Raw genomic sequence first — 13,100 nt, 5'->3', positions numbered from 1 at the left:
CTTTACTCATTTTGTCCACCTCCCCAACGCCCCTCCCATCTAGCAACCATCAATCTGAATCTACTAGTTCTGTTTTGTTTACTTGTTTGAATCCTTTATAATGGGTAGTAAGTGTACCTGTTCTTTGCTCCAGGTAGAGACCTAACCTTTACCATAATGGACAGTAAACACACCTGCCCTTTGCTCCAAAGGGAGTCATTAGCTTTGTCTTCCAAAACTGATTGCTCTAAAAACAACCTTGAAAAAAGTAGTTTAGAGCGAAGGTAAGACTCTGCTCACACAACATACAAAAATGCAAGACATTTAATAGACATTCGTCTCCCGAAGACCAATATAGAGAAGTATCAACATATAGTCAGGAATAAAAGGAAAAATAGTCTTATCCAAAATGCTAATTTTTCTGGTATTAAAAATTGTTCATTAATAGGAGTACTACATGTCTTGTAATAGTATATGTAGATGTTTCTTTTTAACTTTCAAGTTTTCTATATTGGTGTTTTGTTGTTGTTGTTGTTGTTATTTTTGTGGTATGCGGGCCTCTCACCATTGAAGCCTCTCCCATTGTGGAGCACACGCTCCGGACACGCAGGCTCAGAGGCCATGGCTCACGGGCCCAGCCGCTCCGTGGCATGTGGGATCTTCCTGGACCGGGGCACAAACCCGCATCCCCTGCATCAGCAGGCGGACTCTCAACCACTGCGCCACCAGGGAAGCCCTATACTGGTGTTTTTATTCTATGGTAGATTTGATCTATATTTTATAGATGGACATTTTTTTAATTCTATGTATTCTTTATCTATTTTTACTTGTATCAAAAATGCATATGTATGTATATATATACATATATGAGTTTTTAAAGTACTTCTATTTTAAAGTATGGGTACATTTTTGGCAAAAATATACACTTTAAAAGTGTATAATTCAGAATATATTTGAGTTATTTGTTTATTGTGCTATAGACTTGCTTTGAAGTTTCATTTTAAAAATACAGGAAGTGGGAAGCAGCCGCATAACACAGGAAGATTAGCTCAGTGCTGTGTGACCACCTAGAGGGGTGGGATAGGGAGGGAGGAAGACGCAAGAGGGAAGAGATATGGGAACATATGTATATGTATAACTCATTCACTTTGTTCTAAAGCAGAAACTAACACACCTTTGTAAAGCAATTATACTCCAATAAAGATGTTAAAAAAATGCAAAAAAAAATACAGGAAGTCATTTGTTAGTGACATAGATACATAAAATTTATTTGTATTTTTTAAAAAAGGTAAATATTGGTAAAGAAAATGTGGTGTATAACTATGTGCTTTCTCCATGTAGATTTGACATCTGTAAAATTTAAACTAAAATTTTATATTAGCCATGTGACAAAAAATTCAGTTATAAGTGCATTTTAGCACCTTGGTTTGATAAAATAGGTATGGAAACACATGGAAATAGGCTCAATATTAAAGAAAATAATTTACCAACCATAAAGTTTGTGTTTAAAAACTTTACGGCTTTGTGTTTATATTTCCAAAAATATAGTATTGGACAGCTAGTAAACTGTATATCTCCCTTTCAGGAGTTACATACTTAATCTGGCTCAGAGAAAGTTCTACTTTTGGCCATCTTTGACCATCTGGTACAAGATATTCTTATTTGCCATTTCAACAGTTTAATGTATGAAAATGGCTTATTCATCAAATACTTTTTCTCTTAATTACAAATATGCTATACAGTTTATAGGGAAATGAAAAAGCAAGGCTTATAAATGAATGAGTCAGTTTGTGTAATAAAATAACAAATTCATAATAAAGTAAATATTATAGAGATTGTTGACTGAATGAGATCTAGGTGTAACTACACTCACTTCCCACTAGTGTCACACCTGCTTAGAGAATAAATTGCATTATTTTATGCTACATTAAAATGGCATTTTCTAGATGATATTTTACATTTCTGATAGGCAGTAGTGAATGCCTTGGTGCACTCAGCAACATTCTGTTTTCTGCGGTGAACATTTCTATTAGTGACAATTCATCCATAATTTCATTTCAACAAAAAGGCAATGCCATCCAGGACACGGGTGTATACACCCTCTTTTTCTAAACCAGAGTAATAAGGCATTTTAGCATTGTTAATAACTTCTAAATTCAGGCAGATGGAACTTCAATTTAACGCTTCATCTGAATGTCACCGCCTACAAACATTATTACTGAATAAAATCTGTGTTTTGAAGAAAGAGCACAATTTTCTATCTTATAATTTTAAATTACATTATTTAAAAAAAAATGAGGTTATTGGCATCTTCTATTATGTTTATTTCTGTTAGAAAGATATTGATCCCATATATTTCTTTTTTTTTTTTTTTTTTTTTTTTTTTTGCAGTATGCGGGCCTCTCACTGTTGTGGCCTCCCCCGTTGCGGAGCACAGGCTCCGGACGCGCAGGCTCAGCGGCCATGGCTCACGGGCCCAGCCGCTCCGCGGCATATGGGATCCTCCCAGACCGGGGCACGAACCCGTATCCCCTGCATCGGCAGGCGGACTCTCAACCACTTGCGCCACCAGGGAGGCCCCGATCCCATATATTTCTTATGTGGTAATTTTTCCTTTCCTATTTTATTAATGACTGAATATTAGTATTTTTTAGATAATAATATTTTTAGATAATAATATTAGAATATTATTCACATCCTTGGAATTATAACTACCTAATGGTTTCATTAGATATAATTTGTCAGATTTTTAGCATAAGTAATTTATGTGAGTATCATATTTTCTTATTAAAAATTATGCTTATTATTTCTGGGGAAAAAGTCTGTAGCACTCATTAAAAATGCTTGCCCAGGGGACTTCCTTGGAGGTCCAGTAGTTAAGACTTCATCTTCCAATGTAGGGGGTACTGATTCCATCTCTGGTCAGGGAGCTAAGATTCCACATGCCTCGTGGCCAAAAGACCAAAACATAAAAAACAAAAGCAATGTTGTAACAAATGCAACAAAGTCTTTAAAAATGGTCCACATTAAAAAAATCTTAACAACAACAACAAAAAAGAATGCTATGCCCAGATCCAGAAATGGATAACACGACTCTTCCTTGTTCACATAGTTCTTGGCTCATTTTAAATCTTCCATAAAAGTTTTATTAACAAATATATGAGTATATACATTTTTATTGGAGATTCAAAATTTTGATAAAAATTGGCATTAAAAAAATACATCAGGCTTCCCTGGTGGCACAGTGGTTGAGAGTCCGCCTGCCAATGCAAGGGACACGGGTTCGTGCCCCAGTTGGGGAAGATCCCACATGCCGCGGAGTGGCTGGGCCCGTGAGCCATGCCCACTGAGGCTGCACGTCCGGAGGCTGTGCTCTTCAATGGGAGAGGCCACGACAGTGAGAGGCCTGCATACGGCAAAAAAAAAAAAAAAAAAAAAAAAAAAAAAAATCAATTTTAAGAAATTCGTATAGTTTGTAAAAACATAAAATTATGGGTTATTATTTTTAAAATGACTTATCTACATAGAAAAGGAAGAAGGAAGAGGGTAAAATTAAAAGAACATGAATCTGAATCAGTGCAAAGAAGCCCCTTATAATATTTAGGATAGCCCTCACTTTTTTCCTCATTTAGCATATTTTAATGAACCAATAAAATGTTTAGAAAAGTGATTCATTCAATTAGCAAAACCATTTATTGGTTAGCAGGGATTTAATTTCTGCCCTAGTTGGGGAATGTATTTGAAGCATAGTTATTGGTAAATCAGATTATTTTCAAGGCTTCCCATTCCTTTTTAAAGTAATGACAGTGTGATATTATTGAAGTAATATGTCCAGCCAATTAAATATTTCAGTGAGAAAATAATGCTACAATAACAAAGTGATTTATTTAAGAAAATATGCTACTAACAGGAGCAAACAAATTGCATTAATATGCACCAAGGCATGTAGAACACTGCTGGGTAGCAAATTAAATGAAGAAATCAAGTGCCTCAGTAAGACCAATTCTTATTTGGAAAGTTGAATACACACCACTCAGCTTTATCTATGCTGTTTTTAAACACATCTTTAGGAAGCTTGTCTATTGAATTGAGTATTTAACTTTGAGGAATAACAAATTTATTATTGCATTAGATGTAAAACTCCTTATTTAAAAGACTCAATCTATTAACTATCTTAATCTTCGATAAGGAATGAAATATATAATGTCAATAATTTCAAAGTTTTAAGTTCTATTTCACATTCAGTCTCACATACAAAACTGCTTCTCATGTTAAACATGCAAGCAAATGAAACTAGGATCCATTCTCTAATTTCGCCCCACCCACTCACCATAGTACTTAAGTTGTGCTAATTAAAACTAAATTGAACAAAACACAACAGAACTAAACAGAAGCTTGGCTAGGAAAATCTGCATAGAATTTGGATGTATTTAACCATGAAGACAGGTCTCAGCAGTTCAAGTGAACTAAGATATCCGTCGCTGGGTAAGTCATGCCTACCAGTATTTATTCTAATAAGAGATGACATATTAAGCAATATGAATCAAAGGCTAAGGAAATGAAATAAATACTGTAGTATTCTCCAGGACTCTATAAACATAAAAATAATCCTGGTTAATAATAATAAAAAAAATAGGCCCTGAGATGGCTGGATTTCTAGGTTCTCTTCTCAGTTAGTATCAGTTTAGGAATACAAAATCGAGCAAAAATATATCCACTATCAGTGTATTCAGTCTTTAGATATTGGGACCCTACTTTAGGAAGAACTGACAGAAGGAAATTTGCATGATGCAAGAGCAGTTCTTGTCCATTCTATTTCTAAAATGTGTTTCTAATTTATCCATGTTTCTACTATACTCACTACAGTTAACATGAACCAAGCTCTGATTATCACTCATTGAATTGATTTCTAAACAGATGTCACTATTTAGACTCTTGTCCTTCTCCCGTCCCTTCTGACATAGCAGTAAGGGGGATTGCTGTAAAATGTAAACATGATCCTGTCATAGTCCCCAGTTAAAATCCTCCATCGAGTTCTAATTAGATATAAAATCATGCTGAAAATTTTTACCATTATTTTCATATGCTGCAAAAATGAAAGTTAACCTACAGAAATGATAATATCAATTTGTTAATTTTAAGAAAATTTAATATTTTTTGATAGCACTCAGCTTGGGTTAAGTCATGCTGAAGTAACAATGGCTGCAAAATTCTCAGTGGTTTATAACCATGCATTTCACTTTCTAACAGACATCACATGTTCGTTATAAATTGAATTCAGGTCTTTTTCAATTCTGGGATCCAGCTAAAGAGGCATTTTTATCTGTACTCATATAATGGCACTGGGTGCAAATGGCATTGAAATCTACTATTTGAAATCACCTAAATACTAATCTTTATATTTAAAAATAATACTTCTTAGGTATACACTTATCTTTAGATTACACAGCTTGAAGTGCCCTCAACTAATTCTATTTTATTCAGAAATCTATAAGCTGAATTATTATGTACAGGGGAGTAGGGACAATCTTATCCACAGTTGTATGTTCAGCGCATAAATGTGTTTTATCCATAGTGGGTCATTTATAAATATTTGTTGAATGAATAATCATATTTGAATTAATCTAAATGTTACCTTAAGATTTTGATGTCCATCTCTGTCTGTCTTGCTTCACTGAGTATGAAAATCTCTACGTCCATCCATGTTGCTGCAAATGGCATTATTTTATTGTTTTTTTATGGCTGAGTCATATTCCATTGTATATATGTACCACATCTTCCTTATCTATTCCTCTGTGGATGGACATTTAGGTTGCTTCCATGTACTGGCTATTGTAAATAGTGCTGCAATGAACACTGGGGCTCATGCATCTTTTCAAATTATGGTTTTCTTCAGATATATGCCCAGGAGTGGGGTTGCTGGATGATATGGTAGCTCTGTTTTTTTTTTTTTTTTTAAGGAACCTGCATACTGTTCTCCATAGTGGCTGTACCAATTTACATTCCCACAGTTCTGACAGGTGTGAGGTGATACCTCATTGTAGTTTTGATTTGCATTTCTCTAATAATTAGTGATATTGATCATCTTTTCATATGCTTTTGGCCATCTGTATGTCTTCTTTAGAGAAATGTCTATTTAGATCTTCTGCCCATTTTTTGATTGGATTGTTTGGTTTTTCTTGATATTGAGCTGCATGAGCTCTTTCTAGATTTTGGAGATTAATCCCTTGTCAGTTGTTTCGTTTGCAAATATTTTCTCCCATTCTGAGGGTCGGCTTTTTATTTTGTTTATGGTTTCCTTTGCTGTGCAAAAGCTTATATATGAAATCTAAAAAATATGGTACAAATGAACTTATCTACAAAACAGAAATAGGGTTACAGATGTGGAAAATAAATGTACGGTTATGAGGGTAAGGGGGGAAGGGATAAATTGGAAGATTGGGATTGACATATATGCACTACTATTTATAAAATAGATAACTAATAAGGACCTACTGTATAGCACAGGGAACTCTTCTAAATACTCTGTAATGACCTATATGGGAAATGAATCTTAAAATGATCAGATATATGTATATGTGTAACAGATTCATTTTGCTGTACACCTGAAACTAGCATAATATTGTAAATCAACTATACTCTAATTAAAAATTTAAAAAAAAATTAAATATTTTTTGATGTCCAGATAAGGCAGACCAGATAAACCATCTTACTATAAGCAATTTTAACTCATTGCTCTCTGATTTTCTTGCATGGTTTTGGGAGAATCTGCTATGTGGCTCTTTATCATTTGGGAGAGCTTACAAATTACAAAATTTAGTTGAATATTCATAATGGAATCTTCTTCAACAGAGATCTTCTAATATTTTGTGAACATGTATACAATTATAGAAATAACCATATTTACTTTCTATATACATTTTTGTTTATAAATCATACACATGGAATAATAAACCAATCAATGATGTAAATTTTATATCACACAAAATATAATATAAAATAGTGAAATAATAAGAATAGAAATGTGCCCTAACAGTTTCTCCCAACTGGAAACATCTGTCCCATCATATCAGGAGATTCTGGGAGATGCTGGAAAGTCTAATGCTCCAGAACATGAGAGGAGAATAAACCACGTTGTTTAGAGTCAACATTGAGAATCTCAATTTAGGACAATTTTTATTACTTTCTTTAGGATAAGATTCACAGTATGTTAAGCCAATGCGAACAAATAAGATTGATTTGTCCTTAGATTTGTCAAGTATTTTAAAACCTTCACTTTCATCTCCATCAATCTCATTCCTTAGTATATGATTCATGTTTTACAGATATTCATTCAAAAATGTGAAAACGTTAATCTCTCCTTATGTTTTTCAGTGAGTTACAAGGATGTCCTCTGATGACTGAGTGAAATGACACAGAAAAAAACCCAGTCAGTGTTACTATGTGCTCTCATTAGAATTCATGGATCTCTTTCCCACTATAAGTTTTTCTTCTGGCTATACACATAGGATATGCTATTTTGTAATGCACTATGTAGGATATTTTCTTACTGGAAAATTTTTGAAAGGTTACATTCTGGTGACTCACTGAGTGGAAAAGTGTTATTTGTTTTGCTCAGTCTGGATTTTGTACAGGAAATAATACTTCCCTATTTTCTTACTCAAGACACATAAAGTTGTTACATTGGATTTTTACCTACAAAGTGTTGTGATGGCTCTATTATTGTTTATATAGAAAAGATGACTTTTACAGATGAATACATATTATTTTTATGTTTTATTCTATCTAGCACCCAGGATAAGTGTATTATATAAACTCAGAGTATAGTTGAATGTCACATTGTATATTCTATAGGATGGCAAATGCCCATTGAAATTTAGATGTCTAGTGCCAACATAAATCCTCAGTCATTAGGGGAATGAATTTTTGGCAATAAATCTTAGAATTTGGTGCAAACTGTGTATATGACAGGGGAGTTTTGAAGAGTGAACAGGGAAAAGTGAGTTGGAACAGAGTGATTGGTGTGAATTCAGTAGGATTTGGCATCATACAAGCATTGCTTACTTCATGTTCTGGAGAAGGGCAGGTGGGGTCTGAAATAAAAAGAGAGAGCTAAGCAAATAAAGACAAAAGTATTGACAACACAAAGGTCACTGCTTAATAGTAGCTACTTATCCAAAAACTTTTGCACTGAATAAAGAATTATTTATCAAAACCATATTGTGTTTCAGGCTATTTGGATACAGTAATTAAAAAAATAAAATATGATCCTTTCTTTAAGGGATTTACACTGTAATGCCAGGTACAGAAAAGTTAACTGGTGATCTTCCTCCATGTTAGATGCATTTTCAGAGTGTTATATGATAAGAGGCCCTCTAACCAACCTGGAGAAGATGCCATACAACTGAGTCCTGAAACCCAAGCCAAAGCTAGCTCAAGGAAGAGCTGGCAAGAGCATTTTCAGGCAGTGGGAGGACAGTGCATAAAGGCTGAGATTCAGGAGAAACTGGGCTATAGTGTTTTAATGTTGAGGGTTACACACTCTAGTGATAAAACAATACAGTTGTAAAAAGTATAAAGTAAGAAAATGCAAAGTAAAAAAGTCTGAATAGTGATTACTCTTGGAGAGAGAAAAGAATTGTGATTGCAAAGAGGCATTTGAAGGCATCTGGCTTGGTTGTCAAGGATCTATCTTCAGACTAGATTTTTAAATTTTATACTGCATTATTAATAAGCTATTAATTTGTTTTATGTGGTTGTCTTATTGGTATTAAAATTATAAAAAAATAAAGAAAATAAATAATTCAGGAATTCTACTTCTGCCTATGATAGAATAATATGTGCTGGTCTTATGTCTCTCTGTAAATTCCTACAGAATTGAAAGAAATATATAAAATTACTGTTTTCAGATATTGGGATATAGGCATCATGAGACTGTAATTCCTGAGAGAAGGAAGACAACAAGTTTAGCTCTAGATTGCTTCAGGTTTCTGCATGAAAGTAGTTTCCAGACCATTAAGAAGGAAGAAGAAGCACAAGTAGAACAGCAATCTTGCTGAGCTGAGGAGAATAATATGTGAGTTTGCTAAGGTTCAGGTAGCTAGAATATGAGGACTAGAATATCAGAGAACAGTAAGTTGAGTAAGAATGACATCCAGAAATTTGCTGACTACTAAACAGGGCTCAGAAATATTTGTTGAAACCAGAGTGATTAAGATAAGATCCCAGGAGAGTCATATCTTATCTGTAGTGCTAAATTTAGCTCTAGGAAAAAAAGTTACTTTAGAACTGCCCTAAAAATGCTTAAAAGCAATCCTTGAAAGAATTAGGCTCATCTATAATTATCTTAAATACTTGCCAAAAAAAATTTCAACACTTCTTTAAGGAAAAGAAACAAAATTCACTCTCAACAATATAACCTCTTTGTTTTCAGCATATAATAAAAAAATTAAGACATGCAAAGACCAAAATAATAAATAAATAAAAATAACTAAATAAAAACTGGAAACATAATCATGAGAATATCATTAATATGAAGGAACAACAGCACAAAGAATAAGGAAATTAAAATATTTTTAAAATATTTCTTATAGGTGAAGTGTTAAAATCTGATTTGTAAGGAGACTATGATAAATTAAAAATACATATCATAAAGCCCAAGTAACTGTTATAAAAGACCCAAGGAGTATATATCAAAAGCCAACATAGGAGATACAATGGCTCAATTCATTTTAAAAAAAAGTATAAATAAATAAAATTGATAAACCTATAATAGACCAAGCAAGGAAGAAATGAACATAGGTCATAACTATAGGTCCTAAAAACATTGAAAAGACAAAAGATATTATGGGCAAATTTATGCCAACATAATGTACAGACATGTTAATGACACAGGTCACCCAAACTGACACAAAAAGAAATAAAAAATCTGAGTATACCCATATTTATCAAATAATTGAATATGCATGCCCTGATGTCTTTTCTGGTGAAGTCTATGAAGTATTCTAAGAACCAATAAACACTTATTCTTTACAAATTCTTTCATAAAAATATATTCGATATATATATATATATATATATATATATATATATATATATATATATATATATGCAATTCTGGGGATAGCATAACACTGCAGTAAAAATTAGAGAGGTTTTTTTTTAAAGCAAAACCACAGATAAACATCACTGATTACTACAGATGTAAAAGTCTTAAAATACTAGATAAATTAAATCCAGCATATATGTATATGTTTCTGGATTTTATATATTATAATAATATAATATTGTATATATATGAGATATTAAATATTCATGATATTAGCATGCAAGATATCTATTGAGGAAAACAGCCCACCAGGGCTACAAAAGAAGGGAAAACGGGTAGGCAGACAAATTCTCAAGACAGTGGGCAGTCTATTAAAAATGAGACAGAGGGGAGAATTGGATAGGAAGAACTTCAGACTACGGTACAGTTCTTACAAACTCTTAATGAAGTTGGTAGGAATTTCCAGAGCAAGAGTTGTACGTGAAATGAAGGCTACATCTTGTAGTAACAGTCGCCTTCTGTGCTAATTAATGAGCTTGTAGCAGCCCAGGGTAAGCATGGCATCAGCATTCAAGGAAGGGCCAGCTGAGACTGTTAATTGACCAAGCTCTCTGAGGCAGTTCTTCTTGAAGGAGATTTGAGTAGTGTATTTCCAAGTTTGCCAAAATAAACAACTGTGGTTTATCCTAAGAAGATAAAGTTGGCTGAACATTTAAAAATTATTTAATGAATTTCATTGTATTAACTGAAGAAAGAAGAAAATCCATATTATTCCCTCAAAATAAGTCTTAAATTTTTAAATAAAATTAACCATTAAATTAAAAAATGACTCTCGGAAACCTAGGAATAGAAGATAAATTTCTAAAAATGGATGAATGGTATCTATCTCTAAGGCCATATTTAACAGTAAAAAAAGAATATTTTTCACCTAAAATCAACAGCAGTGCAAAGATACCCTCATCGCTTTAAACAATATTACCTAGGTCTTAGCAAGTGCAAGAAAGCAACACATAGAAAAAAATACGTTAGAAATGAAATAATAAATTTTCTGTCTTCACATAATTGTACATATAAAACATAGGAAATCTAAAAAAGGTACTAGAACACACAATTTTATTTAACAAGTCCACAAAATAACAGGTCAATATACCAAAATCTACTGTAGTTTGTAAACAATAGCCATGAACAAATAGAAAATAAAAGTAAAAATCAATGTCATTGACAGTCATCCAGAAACATGAACTATAAGGAATAATGTTAACAAAATTTATGCAAGTACTGTATACAGAAAACTAAGAAGCATTACTGAGAGAAATTAAAGATGACCTAAAGAAGTGGAGAGATATACATTTTTGAGGATTACAAGCCTTAATAATGTTAAGATATCAATTTTTTTCAAATCTATTTACATAGATTCAATGCAATTTTAAGCAAAACTTCAGCAGAGTTTTTCATTGAAGAAATTGACACTGATTCCAAAATTTATAGTTAAATGTAAAGGATATAAGATACCTAAACAATTTTCAAAAAGAACAAATTTGGAAGACTTACATGCTTGAGATTAAAACTTTCTGTTATGCTACAGTAATCTAAACAAAGTAGTATTTCTGTAAGAATAGACATAAAGATCAATGGTGTGGAATACAGAGACCATAAATGTAGACATATTGAAAAAATCATTGGAAAAAATGAGAAAGGTCTCCATGTAAAAGCAAATTAGAAAAAACTTTATGACCTCTGGTTAGGAAAATCTTTTCTAGCTAGGACACAAAAGCATTAAGCATTCAAAAATATGATACGATTTATCTAATCTTATTACTCCTTTGTTGTAAGGCACCTTCTAAAGAAAAGAAGAGTAAGCCTCAAATGGAGACAAAATAGTTGGCATACATTATTAGACAAAGGACTTGGGTAAACGATTTATAAGACTTCCTCAACTTCGATGAATGTCAACACTCAAATAATTAAAAAGGACAAATATTTGAACACATATTTCCCCCCATAAAGATATATGGATGTTCCATAATCACATGAAAAGACACAACATTAATAATCATAGGGAAAATGCAAATTAAAACCACAATGAAATACCATACATAAATCAACTACTAAGATGGCTAAAATCAGGACTTGCCAAATATTGGTGAGAATCTGCAGCACCATAATCTCTCAGACATTGCTGGTCAGAATGTAAATTTTTTTGCCAGTTTCATATAAACTTAAATAAGCATTGCCCATAAGATGAAGTAATTTAACTTCTAGGTACTTAACCAAGAGAAAATTAAACTGATAAACAGAGAATGACTTATACATATGTTTAATGTTCATAGTAATTTTATTTATAAAACATTCAAAACCAGAAAAAGTACAATTATCTGTCAAGTTATTGAATAAACATTGTGATATATACATATGAATACTACTTGGTAATGTGAAAGATTGAGCTGCTAATAAGCATGACAGCAAAGATGAATCTCAAAAATAGCCTCCTGAGTAAAACAAGGCAGTATAACCCTAAGATTTTACTTATATGAAATTTTAGAACAAGCAGGACTAATCTTTAATCAGAGAAAGCAGAGCAGTGTTTGCATTAAGGCTGAAGTATAGAATATGAGGGATGAGGATAATTGGAAAGAAAACTTTATGGGGCTATAGATATGCTTTATAATCATTATTAACATGGTATTTCCAAGGTTATATGTTTTTATACTTCACCAAAGTGTACACCTAAAATGTGGGTATTTTATACGGAAATTATACCAAATAGTATTTTTTAATTAAAAATACAAGGTAATAGAATTTTATTTTTTGTGGTCTAATCTTGCAAATGTAAAATCAGAAGTTTGTTGTGTTGTGTTTTGGACTTGTGTACACAGTAATGCATTAGTTTGTATACTATTAAAACTGAAAAATATTAAAAAAAAATCTATCTCTAAAATTCATTATGAAGCCCTAACTTCAATATAAAGTTAAGTAAATAAACCAAGTTCTCATTTCATTTCAGTAGGTAATATTCTATTACTGTTACATAGATAAAATAGGATTTTCTCTAAAGTAACTTGAGCTTATTAAG

At 32.4% G+C, this 13,100-nt stretch overlaps 1 long non-coding RNA gene across 2 annotated transcripts in view; it reads left to right on the top strand.

Moving 5' to 3' along the window:
* LOC132485130 (uncharacterized) overlaps window positions 1-13,100 on the top strand; it is a 190,258-nt gene that overhangs the window by 149,616 nt on the left and 27,542 nt on the right. The window contains exon 4 of one of the 2 annotated variants that reach the window (XR_009531393.1): window positions 7,354-7,564. The exons of the other annotated variant lie outside the window; for it this stretch is intronic. This is a non-coding gene — a long non-coding RNA (uncharacterized LOC132485130). Of the gene's footprint in view, window positions 1-7,353; window positions 7,565-13,100 lie in introns of those variants that run through there. 2 annotated transcript variants of the gene reach the window in all.

The sequence above is a fragment of the Mesoplodon densirostris genome, chromosome 3 (assembly GCF_025265405.1).
Source record: "Mesoplodon densirostris isolate mMesDen1 chromosome 3, mMesDen1 primary haplotype, whole genome shotgun sequence".
Taxonomy (NCBI): Eukaryota; Metazoa; Chordata; class Mammalia; order Artiodactyla; family Ziphiidae; genus Mesoplodon; species Mesoplodon densirostris.
Note: the sequence above shows the minus strand (reverse complement) of the source record. Positions and strands in the feature narration are given on the sequence as shown.